Raw genomic sequence first — 21,227 nt, 5'->3', positions numbered from 1 at the left:
ATGTACATCTGTGGGAGGTGGCTGAAAATATGGCTTTGGATTCCTTTGTGACAAAGCAAAAGGAAATAAAATTGGTGACACAATTCAACATCTCCATAAGATAAAAACAAAATGGTAATTCAAGATAAACACAGAGCACCCAGTATTGAGATGCCCAGGGGAAAAATTTCCTGAGTTCTTACAAAGAATCAGCATCCTAAATGATATTGGATATGGTAACAAACCTCAGTTTTTTAACTGTACCCTTCACTGACAATAGTATGATTAAAAAGCACTGTTTGGGAAAAGTAATTTCTATGAGGGCCCTCCAAAACAGATGGTGAATATGCTATTTAAACTATATATTGAACCATATCACTTCTCCAGTTAAGATATTTCAAAAGTTTTCTATTGTACCTAGAACAAAATCCAAACTCCTTATTTGGTGCACGAGGCCCTGCATGATCTATTCCTGCTTATTACTCCCATGTCATCAGCTTCCTCCACTTGGCTACCTCAGATCTTCTTTATACACTAGAGGCCTGGTGCACGAAATTTGTGCATGGGGAGGGGGGTCCCCTCAGCCCAGCCTGCACCCTCTCCAATCCGGGACCCCTTGGTGATGTCTGACTGCCGGTTTAGACCCAATCCCAGGGGTCGGGCCTACACTGCCAGTCGGACATCCCTCTCACAATCCTGGACTGCTGGTTCCTAATTGCTCACCTGCCTGCCTGTCTCATCGCCCCTAACTGCCCCCCCCCCCGTGCCAGCCTGATTGCCCCTCACTGCCTCGGCATGCCTGCATGATTGCCCCTAATTGCCCCCCGCTGATGGCCAGGTCGCCCCCAACTGCCCCCCTGCCAGCCTGGTCACCCCAAATGCACACCCCGTGGGCCTGGTCACCCCCAACAGCAACCCCCGCTGGCCTGGTTGCCCCAGACTGCACTTCCTTGCTGACCTGGTTGTCCCTAACTGCTCCCCCTGCCAGCCTGGTTGCCCCTCACAGCCCCCCTGCGGGCCTGGTCACCCCACGCAGCCTGCTTGTTCAGTCGTTTGGTTGTCCCTCACTAACCTCACTGCCGGCCTGGTCGTAGGCAGCCATCTTGTGAGGGTGTGAGGGTTAATTTGCATATTACCTCTTTATTATATAGGATGTGCTACTCCTTAGCCAGGATGCTCTGCATGGGGCTCTTCCCATCACAGGCTCCTTCTCGGCTTTCTACTATATGCTTGACCTGTGGTCGGCAAACCGCGGCTTGTGAGCCACATGCGGCTCTTTGGCCCCTTGAGTGTGGCTCTTCCACAAAATACCACATGCAGGCGCGCACATACAGTGCGATTGAAACTTTGTAGCCCATGCACAGAAGTCGGTATTTTGTGGAAGAGCTGGTATTTTGTGGAAGAGCCACACTCAAGGGGCCAAAGAGCCGCATGTGCCTCGTGAGCCGCAGTTTGCCAAGCCACAGTTTGCCGACCACTGTGCTAGACTAATATGTCCTCAGGCAGGCCATCCCTGTTCACTTTACTTAAGTGAAGCAGCAATGCATCTGTTGTCTCTATAGCACCTTTCTAAATGTGTAATTACACAGTTATTTTCTCATTGATCTATGTGTTGCTTTTTTTCCCCCAGTCGACTGTCATGTCTAGACCATATCTATTTCATCCACATTCTATAATCAATGCCTACACCAAACCTAGCACATAGTACAAAGTCAATAGTGATTGGCTGAATAAATGATTGAGAAAATAATTGAATAAATGATTATTTAACTTTTTGCCAAGGATAAAATTGAGAATGTCTAGTGGAATAGATGCACATTTTTTAGGCAATCATCATAAATATTATTGTTGCTAATATAACAACTTGGATTGGATAAGGATTGAACAACAGATAAGTCAAGGTTTTTTTTCTCCAGAAAGAGCCTTAAATGCATATATTTCACTCTATTGGTTAGTAGCAACAATATATACTTTGACTATTAAACAGAGTCAGTTTAAGATCCCTTGAAAAATTAAAGAGCCTGAAGGGATAAATAATACCTGCTCCACAGAGAGAGTCTGAAATGAAGAAGAAGAAGAAGAAGAAGAAGAAGAAGAAGAAGAAGAAGAAGAAGAAGAAGAAGAAGAAGAAGAAAGAGGAGGAGGAGGAGGAGGAGGAGGAGGAGGAGGAGGAGGAGGAGGAGGAGGAGGAGGAGAAGGAGGAGAAGGAGAAGGAGAAGGAGAAGGAGAAGGAGAAGGAGAAGGAGAAGGAGAAGGAGAAGGAGAAGGAGAAGGAGAAGGAGAAGGAGAAGGAGAAGGAGAAGGAGAAGGAGAAGAAGGAGAAGGAGAAGGAGAAGGTTAGTTATATTCTCTGGCTATGAATCAGCCATAAATTTTATAAGCACATCTGCTGTGCCTTCAATTAAAAAGTTGTTCTTCGTGTGTGTGTGTGTGTGTGTGTGTGTGTGTGTGTGTGTGTGTGTGTGTGTCTTTTAAAGAGAGAGAGGAAGGGAGAGGGAAAGAGAGATAGAAACATCGATGTGAGAGTGAAACATAGATCAGCTGCTTTCTGCACACCCCCTATCAGGCATCAAGCCGGCAACCTGGGCATGTGCCCTGACCAAGAATTGAACCAGCAACCATTTGGTGCATGGAATAACACCCAGTTAACTGAGCCACACTGGCCAGGGGTCATAATATATATTTTTAAATCTTTATTGTTGAAAGTATTACATATGTCTCCTTTTTTCTGCCATTGACCTCTTCTAGCCCGCCCCTGCCCCTCTCCCCAGACTTCATCACCCTATTATCTGTGTCCATGGGTTATGCATATATGCATACAAGTTCTTTGGTTAATCTATTCCCATCTACCTCCACCTTAACTCTGAGATTCCAGAGTCTGTTCCATGCTTCTGTGTCTCTGGATATATTTTGTTCATCAGTTAATTTTGTTCATTAGATTCCACATATAAGTGGGATCATGTGATACTTGTCTTTCTCTGACTGGCTTGTTTCACTTAGCATAATACTTTCCGGGTCCCTCCATGCTGTCTCAAAGGGTAAGAATTATTCTTTTATACAGTTGCATAGTATTCCATGGTGTAAATGTACCACAGCTTTTTTATCCACCCATCTACTGATGGGCACTTGGGCTGTTTCCAGATCTTAGCTATTGTAAATTGCTCTGCTATGGACATAGGGGTGCACACATTCTTTCTGTTTGGTATTTCAGGATTCTTGGAAATAGTCCTGGAAGTGAGATTACTGGGTCAAATGGCAGTTCCATATTTAATTTTTTGAGGAAACTCCATACTGCTTTCCATAATGACTGCACCAGTCTGCATTCGCATCAGTAGTATACTAGGGTTCCCTTTTCTCCATATCCTCACCAACACTTGTCATTTGTTAATTTGTTGATAATAGCCACTCCATCAGGTATGAGGTGATACTGCATTGTCATTTTAATTCACATCTTTGATAATCAGTGACTTGGAGCACCTTTTCATATGTCTCATACAAAGGATTGTAAGAAAATAATATAAACAACTATATGCCAACAAGCTGGACAATGTAGATAAAATGGACAAATTCCTAGAAAACTACAATCTTCCAAAACTGAATCAGGAAGAATCAGAAAACCTGAATAGGCCAATAACAACTGATGAAATTAAAGCAGTAATAAAACAACTCCCCGCAAACAAAAGCCCTCGTCCAGATGGCTTCACAGGGGAGTTTCACCAAACACTCAAAGAAGAACTAACACCTACCCTCCTCAAACTATTCCAAAAAATCCAAAAGGAAGGAAGACTTCCAACCTCTTTTTTTGAGTCCAGCATTGCTCTAATTCAAAATCCAAATAAAGACACTACAAAGAAAGAGAATTACAGGCCAATATCCCTGATGAACATAGATGCTAAAATTCTCAACAAAATATTAGCAGATTTGATCTAGCATGAAAGATCATGCACCATGACCAAGTGGGATTTATTTCAGGGTTCAAGGCTGGTACAATATTTACAAATCAATAAACGTGATCACATAAACAAATTGAAAGACAAAAACCGCATGAACAGATCAATAGATGCAGAAAAAACATTTGACAAAATCATATATATTTTTAATAATTATTTTAATAATTTGTATTGGTGATTTTAATTAATTTACTGTCTGGTATTGTCTATAATCTATATATTTTTGCCTTAACTGAAAATAAAGGTAATTGCTTATTTTGAGTGTTTCTTTTCTTAAAGGATGCTTAGATTACTAGTATTAAAATGGATCTTTCAGTCTCAAGTGTAATTTGTCTGCACTTAGAAACATATCCTCATATCAGGTTAGAATTATAACCTCCTTCCCCAGATTGAACAACAGTGAATACATTTTCTTAATGTTAAATCAAATTATAATGTGAATATATAAAAGAAAGCTTGTTAATTAAATAAATCCTATGATGAATCCTTTGGAAAGTCCTTTATTGATTCCCCACATTATCTGTTGTGTAAATGTTTGAGATTGCCCAATGAAAGGCACACCATTATTAAGATTGTAAACTCTGGTTCCAGTTTCCATTTTTATATACAACTAGAGGCCCAGTGCACAAAAATTTGTGCACTTGGGGAGATCCCTCAGCCTGGTCTGTGCCCTCTCTCAGTCTGGGACCCCTCGGGGGATGTCCACCTGGTGGCTTAGGCTCGCTCCCCAGGGGGATTGGGCCTAAGCTGGCAATAAGACATCCCTCTAGCAGCCCAGGAGCCCTCAGGGGATGTCCACTTGCCAGCGGGGAGAAGACCTAAGCTGCAGTCAGACATCCTTAGCACTGCTGAGGAGGCGGGAGAGGTTCTTGCCACCACCGCTGTGCTGGCAGCCCTCAGCCTGGTTTGTGGCTGAGCAGAGATCCCCTTGTGGGAGCACACTGAACACCAGGGGGCATCTCCTGCATTGAGCGTCTGCCCCCTGGTGGTCAGTTTGTGTCATAGTGACCAGTCCTTCCCAGTTGTTCTGCTGTTAGGGTCAATTTGCATATTACCTTTTACTATATAGGATAGAGGCCTGGTGCATGGGTAGGGACTGGCTGGTTTGCCCTGAAGGGTGTCCCGGATCAGGGTGGGGGTCCCACTGGGGTTCCTGGCCAGCCTGGGAGAGGGGCTGAAGGCTGTTTTCAGGCTAGCCACACCCCCTTCAGGGTGGGGGTCCCTACTGGGGATCCTGGCCAGCCTGGGTGAGGGACTGATGGCTGTTTTCAGGCTGGTCAAGCCCCCCAGTGGAGACCCTCACCCCATGGGAGTGTGGCCAGCCTGGGTGAGGGGCTGAGGGCTGGTTTCAGGCTGGCCACCACCTCTTCGGGGTGGGGGCCCTACTGGGGTGCCTGACTAGCCTGGATGAGGGGCTGAGGGCCGTTTTGGCTGGCCATGGCTGTGTGCTAGAAGCAGGTATCTGGGATTTATTTAACTTCTATAATTGAAACTTTGTAGCCTTGAGTGGAGCTCAGGCCCAGCCAGGGAAGGCGGGAAGCTTGACTTCCTCCATTGCCAGGGCAACTCAAGATTCCTTCTCACTCCAGCTCCATGGCTGCCACCATCTTTGTGACAGAGTGAGGGAGTGACAGAGTGAGGGACTGACAGAGTGAGGGAGTGACAGAGTGAGGGAGTGACAGAGTGAGGGAGTGACTATTAATTTGCATATCACTCTCTTATTAGATAGGATTGCTTCCCATCTGGTAAGATGCAGCAGTTGGGCATTGAGTAAATTTTGGAAATAACCATGGCCCTCAAAGTCTGGAGGAATAAGGGTGGGGAGTTAATAATGCAATTGCATTTCTTATATATTAAAACTATGTACACCTTCTTAGATAAATTCAGCTCAGTGCACTAAGAATGTAATGGAATGTTTTCTGTTCTAATTCCTAATGTAAAACCATCAATCTATATTCTAATGTGAAGTGATGCAAGAAGGAGCAATGGCATTAGAACACATCCCATAAAGAGAGAAGAACTTGAAAAGAATTTGAAAAAGTAGCAAAATAGCTCTCTAGTCCTTAGATATTAGTATCAGTGGAACTTTGAGTTCATTGGGTAGACAAATTTCAGGGCATCAAGGGGAGGTTCCTCTTTTGGGCTAGGAGCAATTATTTAACCAAAGGATTCTGGTGTGATGAAAATATGATTTTTGCTGGCATCTCGTTGGTCATCTTGTTTGAGACAAAGCCAATAATTAACTCATGTTACAGTTTCTTTATTTCACCCTTTCATAATGAAATATTTCTAGCATATACTTCATGCCAGGCACATGTCAGGCACAGGCATGGTACAAAGATGTTCCTCTTCTTAAAAGTATGATTTATAATGGGAAAAGTTGAAGACAGTTATAATCAAAGAACTGCATTACAGATACTACAACAGAGGTGTGTACAGGGTGCCTGTAAGATAGCAGGACAAGAGTAGACTTATTCTGCATAGCAGAAAACTAATGCTGAGCCTGGAGGGATGCATACCAGGTGAGAAGGAGGGAAGACAATATGTCCATGAAGAAAAAAAGTACATAAATATTTTCCTATTCTATACTCCCTTCTGTAACTAATACAAGAGCTTAGTATTTCAAATCACAACATTTTAGAGACCTCTAGGATTTCAAGACTCCACTTTCAAGGACAACTTTTCCCCAGTGTTCCTTTTGAGTCATTCTTTTCTGCACCAAAGCTCTAATTGGGGTGATACCTCTCAGTTACTGCTATTTCCTGTAGGTATTCCTTTAGAATAAGGGCTACGATGCATAATGGTGAAGAACTAAGAGGGCAAACTGAATTCAAGAATTATAGGAAGGAAGGAGAGTCTGAGGGGCAGGAATCACAGCAACAGTGTATGTGTGAAGTTCTCATTCCACTCATTAAATGCTCTGGCTTTGTAAACCAAACCATCCTCTGTCCAATCACCATTTCAAAATTGGTACAATTCTGCTTTTAAATACAAAGCAGGTTTCCAAATCTATACCCATAGTAGCTTTCCTTAAAGGTGTCTTATTCTGGTACTCCTTTGAATTAAGGGAAAGAAATGGTATTATTAAGCTGTTAGACCTATTTTGTACAGCCTTTCTGGTATATTCTTTTCTGTTAGAGACTATATGTGTGCATATAAATATAAAGAGACTGTTCTGAGATTTCTCATGTTACTATTTCTTCAGAGCTTGATTTTTATCAAAGTATGGAGTGGCCTCTGGCCAACCTCCAAGAACACCATCATAATCACACTGTGTCTTATGACACAGACCTGTTTCAACAGACCAAGTACAACATAGATAGCTGGGCGTGGTTACCTTCTCCTTCTGCTGCCCCACCAAGATGACTCAATACTAATCAATCACAAGAAAATACTTACAAGCATCAAAAATGTGTTTGCTGCATAGAGAAATAGAACATCCCCAAAACTACTCTCATTCTTTCCTAAACTTAAAGTACTCTTTCATTCCCTGACTCTGGGGTCCCTCAAGTGCTGTTCTTGGCGTTGGTTTGTTTCTCAATATAGATTACTTTAGAAAATCCAGTCACATGGCATTCTATTAATCAATGTATTATTGCAAATAAAAATGTAGGGCACAAAATACTGTGTGCTATCCTATATAATAAAGAGGTAATATGCAAATTGACCATCACACCCTCACACAAGATGGCCACCCCATGTGGTCAAAGATGGCCTCCACAAGATGGCCATCAGGGGAGGACAGTTGGGGGAGACCGAACTGCAAGAGAGGACAGTTGGGGGTGATCAGGCCAGCAGGGGAGGGCAGTTGGAGGCGATTGGGCTAGCCAGGGAGCAGTTAGGCGCCTATCAGGCTGGCAGGGGAGTGGTTACAGGGTGATCAGGCTGGCAGGCAGGCGAGGAGTTGTGAGCCAGCAGTTCCGGATTGTGAGAGGGATGTCTGACTGCTGGTTTAGGCCCGATTCCACAGGATCAGGCCTAAACCAGCAGTCGGACATCCCCCAAGGGGTCCCAGATTGGAGTGGGTGCAGGCTGGGCTGAGGGTCAACCCCCTCAGTGGATGAATTTAGTGCACTGGACCTCTAGTATGACTATAATTATGATGCTGTAAAAATTAAAAGAAAACATAGTAAAAAAAAAGATTAGAAGAAGACATATCCAAAAGATAATTATAACCATTTTAGTATGGTAGGTTTATAAGTGATGTCTTTTAAATTTCCATTTTGCAAATATTCTGTAATATGACTAATTATTGCTTCAATAATGAGAAAATCAAGCCTAGCCAATGGTTCATGTCAGAAGGTGTAAAGGAACCTCAGCCTCAGCTTATTTCTAACTGCCTTTGTGTCTTAGACAGAGAGCTGAAGATCTGCACAAAAACAATAGAGACTGTTCAATATGGCTTCAACTTCCTTAGTGCCTAACACAGAAATAGGCAAAACCCAAGTGTTCTTAATAAGAGAGAGAGAGAAAGAGGGGAAAAAAAGACTATTGATTCCTTTCTTCCTTTCACATCCATTCCTTCTTGTGTTACTGCCTCCACTACCTAGGGACCAGCCCTCTGCTAGACAATTTTTTTTTTCATTTTTTTTTTTTATTGCTTAAAGTATTACAAAGGGTATTACATATGTATCCATTTTATCCCCCCGCCCTAGACAGTCCCCTAGCCTCCCCTATCCCCCAGTGTCTTATGTCCATTGGTTATGCTTATATGCATGCATACAAGTCGTTTAGTTGATCTCTTACCCCCCTACCTCCTGCCCCCCAACCCACCCGGCCTTCCCGCTACAGTTTGACAATCTGTTTGAGGCAGCTCTGCCTCTGTATCTATTATTGTTCAAAAGTTTATAATGGTCTCTATTGTCCACGAATGAGTGAGATCATGTGGTATTTTTCCTTTATTGACTGGCTTATTTCACTTAGCATAATGCTCTCCAGTTCCATCCATGACGTTGCAAATGGTAAGAGTTCCTTCCTTCTTAGAGCAGCATAGTAATCCATCGTGTAGATGTACCACAGTTTTCTAATCCATTCATCTACTGATGGGCACTTGGGCTGTTTCCAGATCTTAGCTATGGTGAATTGTGCTGCTATGAACATAGGGGTGCATATATCCTTTCTGATTGGTGTTTCTGGTTTCTTGGGATATATTCCTAGAAGTGGGATCACAGGGTCAAATGGGAGTTCCATTTTCAGTTTTTTAAGGAAATTCCATACTGTCTTCCATAGTGGCTGCACCAGTCTGCATTCCCACCAGCAGTGCACAAGTGTTCCTTTTTCTCCACAACCTCTCCAGCACTTGTCGTTTGTTGATTTGTTGATGATAGCCAGTCTGACAGGTGTGAGATGGTACCTCATTGCTGTTTTGATTTGCATCTCTCGGATGATTAGTGACTTTGAGCATGTTTTCATATGTCTCTTGGCTTTCTGAATGTCCTCTTTTGAAAGGTGTCTATTTAGGTCCTTTGCCCATTTTTTGATTGGATTGTTTATCTTCCTTTTGTTAAGTTGTATGAGTTCCCTATAAATTTTGGAGATTAGGCCCTTATCAGATATGTCATTGGCAAATATGTTTTCCCACACAGTGGGTTTTCTCGTTGTTTTGTTGATGGTTTCTTTTGCTGTGCAAGCTAGACAATTTTGACAGTCCAACTTGTGTCTCTGTGTCCACTCTTATCTCTCACATCTATTCCAAACATCACAGAACATTGATCTTCTCAGGATACCACTTCCATCATATTATTCTCATGCTGTAAAACATCAAATAACACCCCAACTCTACCACTTACTGTTTAAATTATTTAGCCTCTTAAAGCCTCCCTTTGTTTATATATACATAAACAATTTATATATATATAAATATATACATATTTATATATAAATATACAAATTGTTTATATATATATATATATATATATATATATATATATATATATATATATACACACATACACACACACACATCACATACACACATACTAGTGGCCCAGTGCACGAAATTTGTGCACGGGGGGGGGGGGTTCCCTCAGCCCAGCCTGCACCCTCTCCAATCGGGGACCCCTTGGAGGATGTCCAACCACTGTGGGATTGGGCCTAAACCAGCGGCCGGACATCCCTCTCGCAATCTGGGACTGCTGGCTCCTAACCACTCACCTGCCAACCTGCCTTATCGCCCCTTACTGCCCTCCCCGGCCAGCCTTATTTTACCCCCAACTGACTCTGCCTGCCTGATCACCCCTAAATTCCCTCCCCTGCTGGCCTGATCTCACCCCTAACTGCCCTTCCCTGCTGGCCTGATATCCCCTAACTGCCTCTGCCTGCCTCATTGCCCCTAACTGCCCTCCCTTGCCGCCTGATCACCCCTACCTGCCTCTGCCTTGGCTCCCACCACCATGGCTTTGTCTGGAAGGAAGTCCGATGTCCGGAAGATGGGTGGTCGGCCCAGTCTAATTAGCATATTACCCTTTTATTAGTATAGATAGATTATATAGGCTAGGATTGCTTAAATGGGGGGGAGCCTTTTTCAGCAAGAGGAGATGCTCTTGGCAGACAAAACCACATAATCCCTATATCTGGACTGATAGCCAGCCATATGCACTATACTGCCAAACTGGTCATTAAAAATTGAACCGCTTTCTTACACCTTACACCAAACAGCTGTTGCCCTTAAAACCCCTCCTCAGCCCCCACCTTAGCTTCTCCCTTCGTAGTTCACCCAGATTAGGTTGTGACTGGTCAGTTTCTATGCCAGTCAATGTCAAAGCCCCGCCTCCTAGGCAGCCATTGGCTCCTCACACTTCACCCAGATTAGGTTCTGATTGGTCAGTTTCTATGCCAGTCAGCATCAAAAGCTCCACCTCCTAGGCAGCCATTGGCTCCTGGCACTTCACCCAGATTTGATTCTGATTGGCCGGTTTCTATGCCAGTCAGCATCAAAAGCTCTGCCTCCTAGGCAGCCATTGGCTCCTCACAGTTGACCCAGATTTGGTTCTGATTGGTCAGAGTCTATGCCAATCAGCATCTCTGGGCCTATCTCTGGGCCTGATCAAAGAGGCAGGGCTGATCAGCAGCCCTGCCTAAGGGGAGAGAGAAACAGACTGGTGGCTGCTGGTGAAGCAGGGAGAGAAAGAGAGATGCAATGGCTGATCAACAGCTGCCACTGAGGCTGCAGATCAGACACTGCCTCTCTCTCTGCAGGCCTCTCCCTGGACCTAATTCACAGCACCCTCTGCAGTCAGTGCTGGGTCGCCTTGGCAACCTAGCACTGACTTCCGGTGTTAGGTTGAGCCTTTGGTTGTTAGGGACCTTGGCTCTTTATATATATACTAGAAGCCCGGTGCACAAAAATTTGTGCACTGGTGGGGGGGGGGCGGTGTCCCTCAGCCCCACTTGTGCCCTCTCACAGTCTGGGACTCAGGAGATAACGACCTGCTGGCTTAGGCTTGCTCCAGGGTGGCAGAGGGCAGGCCCAATCCCTAAGTGCCTGCCCCACAGCCCCTGGTCAGGCTCAGAGCAGGGCCAATTGGGGAGTTGGGGCTCCTCCCCCTGTCATGCACAGAGCAGGGTGGATCGGGAGGTTGTGATGCCACCCCCAGTCACACTCAGGGTAGGGCCAATTGGGGGGTTGGGGCACCGCCCCCTGTCACACTCAAGGCAGGGTTGATGGGGAGGTTGCGGTGCCACCCCGTCATGCACAGAGCAGGGCGGATCAGGGGGTTGTGGTGCCACCCCTGTCACATACAGAGCCGGCTGATCAGGGGCTTGGGGTGCTGCCCCGTCATGCACAGAGCAGGGCAGATCAGGGGGTTGTGGTGCCACCCCTGTCACACACAGAGCAGGGCCGATCAGGGGTTGGGGAGCTCCCCCCTATCAGGCACAGAGCAGGGCCGATCAGGGGGTTTGGGTGCTGCCCCCTGTCAGGCTGCTCCAGGGGCCAGGAGGCCTCACGGCTCCACTGATCTGAGTGCTGGGAGGCCTCACGTCTCCGCTGATCCCGGTGCTGGGAGGCCGCGTGGCTACGTTTGACACCAGGGCAGTGAGGCCTCGCTGCTCCACTGATCCCGGTGCCAGGAGGACTCGCGATTCTGCTGATCCCAGTGCCAGAAGGCTTTGCGGCTCCACTTATCCCGGTGCTGGGAGGCTTATTAGCCTTTTACTATATAGGATAGAGGCCTGATGCACGGGTGGGGGTCGGCTGGTTTGCCCTGAATGGTGTCCTGGATCAGGGTGGGGGTCCCGCTTGGGTGCCTGGCCAGCCTGGATGAGGGGATGATGACTGTTTGAAACTGATCACACCCCCTTCAGGGTGAGGGTCCCCACTGGGGTGCCTGGCCAGTCTGGGTGAGGGGCTGAGGGCGTTTTCAGGCTGGTGGGTGACTGAAGCTCCCAACCTCTCCTTTTTTTTTTTTATCTTTTTATTCTTTGATTTATTTACCTTCTATGGCTATCACTGGAGCTGAGAGCCGGCTTTAGCTCTGAGGCTCAGCTCCAGCTCTGAGACCTCGGCTGCTGAAAGCAGGTATCTGGGCTTTGTTTAGCTTCTATAATTGAAACACTGTTGCAACTCCAGCTCTGAGGCCCGGCTGGCTGAAAACAGGTTTCTGGGGTTTGTTTAGCTTCTATAATTGCAACATAGTTGCTTAGAGTGCAGCTCAGAGCTGGGCGGCGGCAGGCGGGGAACCTTGGCTTCCTCCATTACTGGAGCAAGCAAGCCTCCTGTTCGCTTCAGCTGCCTGGCTGCTGGCCGCCATCTTGGTTGGCAGTTAATTTGCATATCGCCCTAATTAGCCAATGGGAAGCGTGTCAGAAGTATGGTTAATTACCATGTTTGTCTATTATTAGATAGGACTAGAGGCTCAGTGCACAAAAATTTGTGCACACTGGGGGGAGTGGGGGTCCCTCAGCCCGGCCTATGCCCTCTCACAGTCTGGGACCCCTCAGAGGATGACCACCTGCTGCCTTAGGCCTGCTCCCCGGGTGATTGGGCCTAAGATGGCAATCAGACATCCCTCTGGCAGCCTGGCAGCCCTCGGGGGATGTCCACTTGCCAGCGGGGAGCAGGCCTAAACTGCAGTCAGACATCCTTAACGCTGCTGAGGAGGCAGGAGAGGTTCCCACCTCCACCGCTATACTGGCAGCCGTCAGCCTGGCTTGTGGCTGATCAGAGCTCCTTCCATGTGAGAGCACCCTGACCACCAGAGGGCAGCTCCTGCATTGAGCGTCTGCCCCCTGGTGGTCAGTGTGTGTCATAGTGACCAGTCATTCCCAGTCCTTCTGCTGTTAGGGTCAGTTTGCATATTACCCTTTTACTATATAGGATAGAGGCCTGATGCACGGGTGGGGGCCAGATGGTTTGCCCTGAAGGGTGTCCTGGATCAAATATATGTCATTATCGGTTCCATTTCTACTGTTTGTCTCAACTGCATCGGAATCTACCTCCCCTCTCCCCCTTCCCCCCCCCCCCAAACTAGAAAGCTAGTTGAAAAAGTATTCCATTTCACTTCTTGAATGTTGCCTTTTGGGGAAAGATATAATGGAAGCATTAAGAATGGTAAACTTGAAATAAGCAATCTCTAGATTTAGAAAACTATCTTTTCAGCTATTCCTAGCATTGAAATCTAGTATAGATAATATATGCTTACAACTATTTTCTAAGAACTAATATTTACTTTAGTTTTCAAAATATACAAATTAAATTGCTAGCCTCCCAACAATGAACAAAATCCATTTAAATAATAGAGCAGGAAGTATATGAACAAAGTGTTCTATCTACTTTTTATCCAAATATTTCCTGAAAATTTTCTCAGAAGTTCTATTTTTACTAGTGTGCATCAAATTCTAATTTAAAAAGAAACTATTAAAGTCATAATGCTTTTCTGAGAGTGGGGGAAGAGAAAGTGACTTCAAAGTTATAAAGCAAAAAAAAAAATCCAATGACTCATAATTTCTCAAATCTGGACTTAGGAGGTCCCTTAAGGGATCCTTGGGTCCCTTGTGGTCAGAGTTGGGAAGTCATTTTGTGGTTCTCTTGAATTTTGCACAGAGGCAACCCTCCATACCATACTTTTATCGTCCTACTTTAGGGAATCAAGTGAATGAGCCCAGGCATTTGGAATCACATTTATTCAATGGCTACTTTTGAAAACTATTATTCAATGCCAGGGAATAATCTTAATGCTGGGAAGGCATCGATGAATAAAGCAGACACTGATCTGTCCTCATGAAGTTTATGTTCTAACCAGTGAACTTAATAATAGCTACCAAAACTCTGGAACTGTTTGTAAAATTTGGTGCATATTTTCACTTTTCTAGAGCATAAGATTTTAGATTTCATCAGATTTTCAAAAGATGCTGTAATTATAAAACTATTTTAAAATGTCTGTAAAGTACAGTTCTAGAACACCTGTGGGTTTGGACTCAAGTCAACTTATATTCAAAGTCAGGCCCTGTTGCTTATTAACTATGTAAGCTTGGACAATAATTAACTCATTTTTTGCACCTCAGTTTTGTCATCTATAAAATGAGGTTAGGCCTCATGAAATTCTTGTGACTGTTAACTCAGATTATGTATGCAAAGCACCTGGAGCACTGTAAGATTAGGACCTCCATCCCCCATCTTCACCTTACAACAGTGGTTCTCAACCTTGGCTGCACATTAGAATCACCTGGGAATCTTTTTAAAATCCTGATTTCTTGGACTCATCCTCCGGAAATTCTGTTTCTTTGTTACTAATGTTGTGGCCTCACCCCATAACAAAGAAACAGAATTTCCGTAGGATGAGGCCCAGAAATCAGGATTTTAAAAAGATTCCCAGGTGATTCTAATGTGCAGCCAAGGTTGAGAACCACTGTCTTACAGGTTCCGACCCAAAATATGAGTGGGAGGTTTTAAGCAAGTTCAAACTATAAACATAGAACAGGTTGATTTCAGCAGCTAGGAGATTCTTGCACCTAGAAGCTTTCAATTTTAGTGTGGTCAACCACATTGGATATATCATAGAAAGTAATAGTTCATGGTTCTATAAAATCACCAGCATTATATACACCAAGTTAGGTGGATGCCTAGACTTTTCTTTAAAGAATATTTCATGACCCAGTGTATAGCCAATCTTTGTTCTTTGATCCTTGAGTAGAATAAGTGCTTATTTTAAATTATATAATGATATTTGGTACAATTCTCTTAGTATAATTCAAAATGACAATATTCATGATGATAATAGAATTGTATTTCATTTGTTCAGCATTTTATAATTTTTAAAGATAACTCTTTCAAATAATCCTTTAAAACAGCCTAAAGACCCTGTTTGGTTTTGCCTCAACTTCCTCTTACAGCCTCCTTCTTGCTCTCTGTGTTCTAGAGACACTGGCCTTTTTTCTGAGACTTTTGAACATGTAGTTACCTCTTCTTGGGCTACAACACCAGTTACCTGCACAGTGGCATAATCAACCACTGTTCAACACTCATTTCCTCAAGTATACTTTCTCTGTCTCCCCCTAGCTCCCTGCAGCACCATGTAGCCTGTCATACCTGAATTATGATATTCAGGAGGATAGATATTTGATTAATATTTGTCTATTCCTCCTAGTTTGTACACTCCATGAAGGCAGGGACCATGTGCATTCCTGCTCATTATTATTTGGCACTTAGTCCTGTGCCTGGCACATAGGAGTGGATGATAAATTTGGGTAGAATGGAATATTGGATGAAATGTAGTTAAGATGAATGGTATTTTCACTCTGCATGTGAGAAAACAAAGACTTTCCTAAGGAGATCTGACTACTCAATGAAGATGAAGCATGGGAACCTAGGGCCCTGACTGTTACTTTGTTTCTGCTCTTTCATACTACATCTTCTATCCTCTCTCTCTTCTGGATTGGACTCTGTTCTAATTAAAGCTATGTAATCTGCCCTTTATGTTAGCATGTCAAATCTCTGTTTATAGAGCAGGACTAATCTATGAAAACTCAAAGTTGCTGGTACATATCAAATGTTACTCCCAGTCAAGTTCTTCTGCATAGAATTTTTTTTTTATTGCTTAAAGTATTACAAAGGGTATTACATATGTGTCCATTTTTCCCCCTGCCCTAGACAGTCCCCTAGCCTCCCCTATCCCCCAGTGTCTTATGTCCATTGGTTATGCTTATATGCATGCATACAAGTCCTTTGGTTGATCTCTTACTCCCCTACCTCCTGCCCCACTACCCTCCCCGGCCTTCCCGCTGCAGTTTGACAATCTGTTTGAGGCAGCTCTGCCTCTGTATCTATTATTTTTTTTTTTTATTGCTTAAAGTATTACAAAGGGTATTACATATGTATCCATTTTATCCCCCCGCCCTAGACAGTCCCCTAGCCTCCCCTATCACCCAGTGTCTTATGTCCATTGGTTATGCTTATATGCATGCATACAAGTCCTTTAGTTGATCTCTTACCCCCCTACCTCCTGCCCCCCAACCCTCCCCGGCCTTCCCACTGCAGTTTGACAATCTGTTTGAGGCAGCTCTGCCTCTGTATCTATTATTGTTCAAAAGTTTATAATGGTCTCTATTATCCATGAATGAGTGAGATCATGTGGTATTTTTCCTTCATTGACTGGCTTATTTCACTTAGCATAATGCTCTCCAGTTCCATCCATGACATTGCAAATGGTAAGAGTCCCTTCGTTTTTAGAGCAGCATAGTATTCCATCGTGTAGATGTACCACAGTTTTCTAATCCATTCATCTACTGATGGGCACTTAGGCTGTTTCCAGATCTTAGCTATGGTGAATTGTGCTGCTATGAACATAGGGTGCATATATCCTTTCTTATTGGTGTTTCTGATTTCTTGGGATATATTCCTAGAAGTGGGATCACAGGGTCAAATGGGAGTTCCATTTTCAGTTTTTTGAGGAAACTCCATACTGTCTTCCATAGTGGCTGCACCAGTCTGCATTCCCACCAGCAGTGCACAAGTGTTCCTTTTTCTCCACATCCTCTCCAGCACTTGTCATTTGTTGATTTGTTGATGATAGCCAGTCTGACAGGTGTGAGATGGTACCTCACTGTTGTTTTGATTTGCATCTCTCGGATGATTAGTGACTTTGAGCATGTTTTCATATGTCTCTTGGCTTTCTGAATGTCCTCTTTTGAAAGGTGTCTATTTAGATCCTTTGCCCATTTTTTGATTGGATTGTTTATCTTTCTTTTGTTAAGTTGTATGAGTTCCCTGTAAATTTTGGAGATTAGGCCCTTATCAGATATGACATTGGCAAATATGTTTTCCCACACAGTGGGTTTTCTCGTTGTTTTGTTGATGGTTTCTTTTGCTGTGCAGAAGCTTTTTATTTTGATGTAGTCCCATTTGTTCATTTTCTTTTTAGTTTCAAGTGCCCTAGGATCTGTATCAGTGAAGAAATTGCTTCGGCATATGCCTGAGATTTTGTTGTCTTTGGATTCTTCTAGAATTTTATGGTTTCCTGCATAGAATTTGTACTCGAGCCTCTTTTTCATAGAAAACCTGGACTCGTGCATTTATTTTTAAATTGTTCTAAAACTTATAAAACTTATTTCATAATCATACCTGTAAGCAGAAAGCATGCTCAGGCAGATTTCTCACCTAATAACTAGGGTAGAATTGAAGGAGGAAAAATTGATATGAATAACAAAGTAACAGTAAGTCAAAGAAAGTCATTGTGCTGCCCTGATGATCATTAAGGTTAGAGAAAAAATGACACAAATGCGCACTTACTTGAAGGAAGAGTGGAAGAGGAAAATGATACCAGCAACACTACTTAATAGTAATAACCTCTCATATGCCTGACAGTGTATTAAGAGGCATTGTAAGTGAAGAACTGACTTTAATACTTGTTAAGTGGAAATAAATGCAGGATATGGGCTCATTCATGTTCACACCCAGACCACTAAAGTAATAATAGTTCACATTTAACACTATGTGTCAGGCATAATTATAAGTGTTTTACATATGTATCTCATTTAATTCTAAAAACAACCCTGTGAGGTAGTTATTTTTTTTCCTCATTTTACAGATGAGAACAATAGTTTCTTATATTACCATCTCCTGACTCTTTAGCTTCAGTTTTTCACATATCTAGTTGCCAGAGAAATCTTCTAAAGTATAGTTCTGTAAACACTCAGAGGTCCCCCACTGATAAAAAGATGAAATCCAAATTCTTCAGTCTGGAATTAAAGGCTTGTGATGGTTGACTCCCTTCTTGTTGCCTAAAAAAGTTTTCATCTTTGGAAGGAAAGAGATTTCACCCCTGTCCCTACTGCTGAAGAATCTCTCTTTTCTGCTTCTTCAATTCCTACTCATTTTTTAAGACCTGACTCAGTGACCTCCTTCTCTGGGGAGCCTTTTCAGGCCTTCTTGCACACACCGATTCAGCCCTCCGCCATTCCTAGGACACCTATATCTGGACTAGTCATTGGGCACTTCATTTTGGGCTGCTTTGTGCCATTTCCTAGTGCTCTTATTAAAAACTCCGTGAAGCCCATAATGGCCATGTACATCTCTGAACCTTCCTCTTGATCCAGTCTTGTGCCTCCCTCAGAGAAGCAGTATAAGGTAGAAGAAAGAGCAAAGAGCCTTTAATTTTAAGGGTTTTGATTTTGCTACTGAGCCAGAGATGTCTTACATGATGAAGTGAATGTTTTGGGCACTGCTTTTATTATTTCTACCTTATTTTTGTCATATTTGAAGTATGCTTTATCACTAAAAGTAAAATTATTTTTCTTAAAGATCTTATTGATTAAGATGGACGTTAGATCTTAAAAAAGCTAAAGACGATTACTGGTACCAAAATATTTAAATCTATTTTAGTGATTAACATTAATTTTATATAATACATTCCTGAAACCCCTCCCTTTTAAGTCTTAAAAATATTTTATCAACATTCCATGTGATCAAAAAAATCAGCTTAAAATATTTGATTTTCCTTGCAGACATAAAGATAAGAATTCTTTATAATTTTTAAACTTCACATCTCTGAATCAAGGAATTCTGTAACTTTGAATAATGAGGTTCATTTTTAAAATAAAAGTAAATGGTCCCTTGGATATCTATACCAATTGAAATTCTACCTGTCTATTCAAGATCTACCAAAACTGTTATCAATATTTATAAATTTTATTTTATTAAAATATAGTACCCCTACAACAGAACATGATCCTAACCACAAGTGAGTATCCTCAAATATTTTTTTTCTTATTTCTCTTTGACATTGTGTTTTCTATTATAGCTACTTATTTACTTTTTAAAAATATATTTTTATTGCCATAACCGGTTTGGCTCAGTGGGTAGAGCATCGGCCTGCGGACTGAAAGGTCCCAGGTTCGATTCCGGTCAAGGGCATGTACCTTGGTTGCGGGCACGTCTCCAGTGGGGGGTGTGCAGGAGGCAGCTGATCGATGTTTCTCTCCATCGATGTTTCTAGCTCTCTATCTCTCTCCCTTCCTCCCTGTAAAAAATTAATAAAATATATTTAAAAATATATATATATTTTTTTATTGATTTCAGAGAGGAAGGGAGAGGGAGAGAGATATAGAAACATCAATGATGAGAGAGAATCATTGATTGGCTGTGTCCTGCATGCCCCACACTGAGGATAGAGCCCACAACCCAGGCCTATGCCCTGACCAGGAATTGAACCACTCAATGCTCAACCACTGAGTCATGCTGGCCAGGAGCTACTTATTTACATTTGAAATCTCCTCTACAAAGACTAAAGTTAAAATATTAAAAACTTCATTCATTCAGCAACTATTTACCGATCATTTATATGCATTTAAAACAGAATACAATGGTGAACAAGATCAATATAGTTAGTACTTGCCTTCAAGGATCTTATACTGCAGTCAAATATTAAAAATCCTGACCAGGATTGGCTGAGAAAAACAGCTCATGAAAAACATTGCACGATTTCACTGGCACACTGGTAACTAGCTTTTGATGTGAGATTGACAAGTATCAGGTAGGTTCATTTATCCATTCATTCATCAGACATTTAATGAATATTTACTTTATGCCTGTCACTAAGCCCTCAAATAATTGACAGATAATGACTAGGGATCAGTTAAAAAGAGTGTTCCACATAGGCCTGGGTGGTAGGTGATCCACAGTGATTAGCAGAGTAATCAGATATTTTCTCTGTCAAGAATGTGAAATTAACCTCAGAGAATGGATAGCAAATCAGCAGTGAATGTCCCATTATATCCATATTGATTATAAACATTTTACCAATAAGGATATTCACTAATTCCAATAAGTACTTATTATTAACAAGTACCTACTATGTACCATAAACTGTGATAACTAGTAAAGAAATGCAGATGTAGACTCTTCCGCATGGGGTAAGACAAACAAGTAACATTATAATACCCTCTAGTAAGTTTTATAAAACACTACATCACCGGTTTCTATGAAAATAGGTAGGCAGGTCTTATCACCCATGTGGGGGACAAGCAATATAGAGAGAGCTGCTGATCCATTTTAAAGATTGACATATATTCTCTCCATCTGTGCCTTAGAGATAGACCCCATATTTATGAAAGCCTTGGATATGAATTAGGAATTCAGGTTTTATGTTAATCCTTCTGTCCTTAGAGAGGGCACAAAAATTGTAATCTTCTCGCTTGCAAACTACCACATATTTTTCATTTACAATAAAATATTTTAAACAATTACTGGTAAAAGAGCAACTGTGGTACTTCTTTATTAGTCAGTTTTACAAAAGAGATCATTCTTTACAAAAGTTTCTGGGCAGAATTACATCATTTCATTCCATCATTGGATTTCTTGGTCCTCAACACAGACTATATTTGAATGGACAATAGTCCAATACCACATGGAGTTTTATAGTGCCATTTTCTTTAGGAGACCTGGCAAAACCCACCCTACTGAGAGTCTTCAGAGGAAGAACAATAAAATCATGGTCATCTCCTCATACAACAATCACAACTGTGACTTTAGAATGAGCCCACTTCCCAATTTTAGCTGTTGTTTATTTCTTCCTTTGATTTTTCTTACTATAGCCTTCTTGAATCTATAAGTAATACACAATGTATAGAGAAAATTGAGGAGACTATATCAAAGACGACATACAAGGAATAGACTCAAGAATAGAGTTTATTTTTTAAATGTTGATAACAGTATCTGTCAACATACATGTCTGCATTTCTTGAAGGAGTTCATCTCAGATCCTATCAATGACCCTTCTATTTATTTATTTTCTAATTCCCAATCAAATATCTTGGCAAAACATGATTTGTTTTGTAGGATTACCCATTTCCTACCATATATTG

The 21,227-nt window shown here is 42.5% G+C and overlaps 1 protein-coding gene and 1 pseudogene across 2 annotated transcripts in view; both read right to left on the bottom strand.

Annotated features, from left to right (window-relative positions):
- Positions 1-21,227, bottom strand: part of STARD13 (StAR related lipid transfer domain containing 13) — a 312,838-nt gene that overhangs the window by 236,024 nt on the left and 55,587 nt on the right. The gene's annotated exons all lie outside the window — the stretch shown is intronic.
- LOC132225891 (UDP-N-acetylglucosamine--dolichyl-phosphate N-acetylglucosaminephosphotransferase-like) overlaps positions 1-21,227 on the bottom strand; it is a 29,525-nt pseudogene that overhangs the window by 1,867 nt on the left and 6,431 nt on the right.

Source organism: Myotis daubentonii, chromosome 2, assembly GCF_963259705.1.
Source record: "Myotis daubentonii chromosome 2, mMyoDau2.1, whole genome shotgun sequence".
Lineage (NCBI taxonomy): Eukaryota > Metazoa > Chordata > Mammalia > Chiroptera > Vespertilionidae > Myotis > Myotis daubentonii.
This window is presented reverse-complemented; position numbering and strand designations above follow the sequence as displayed.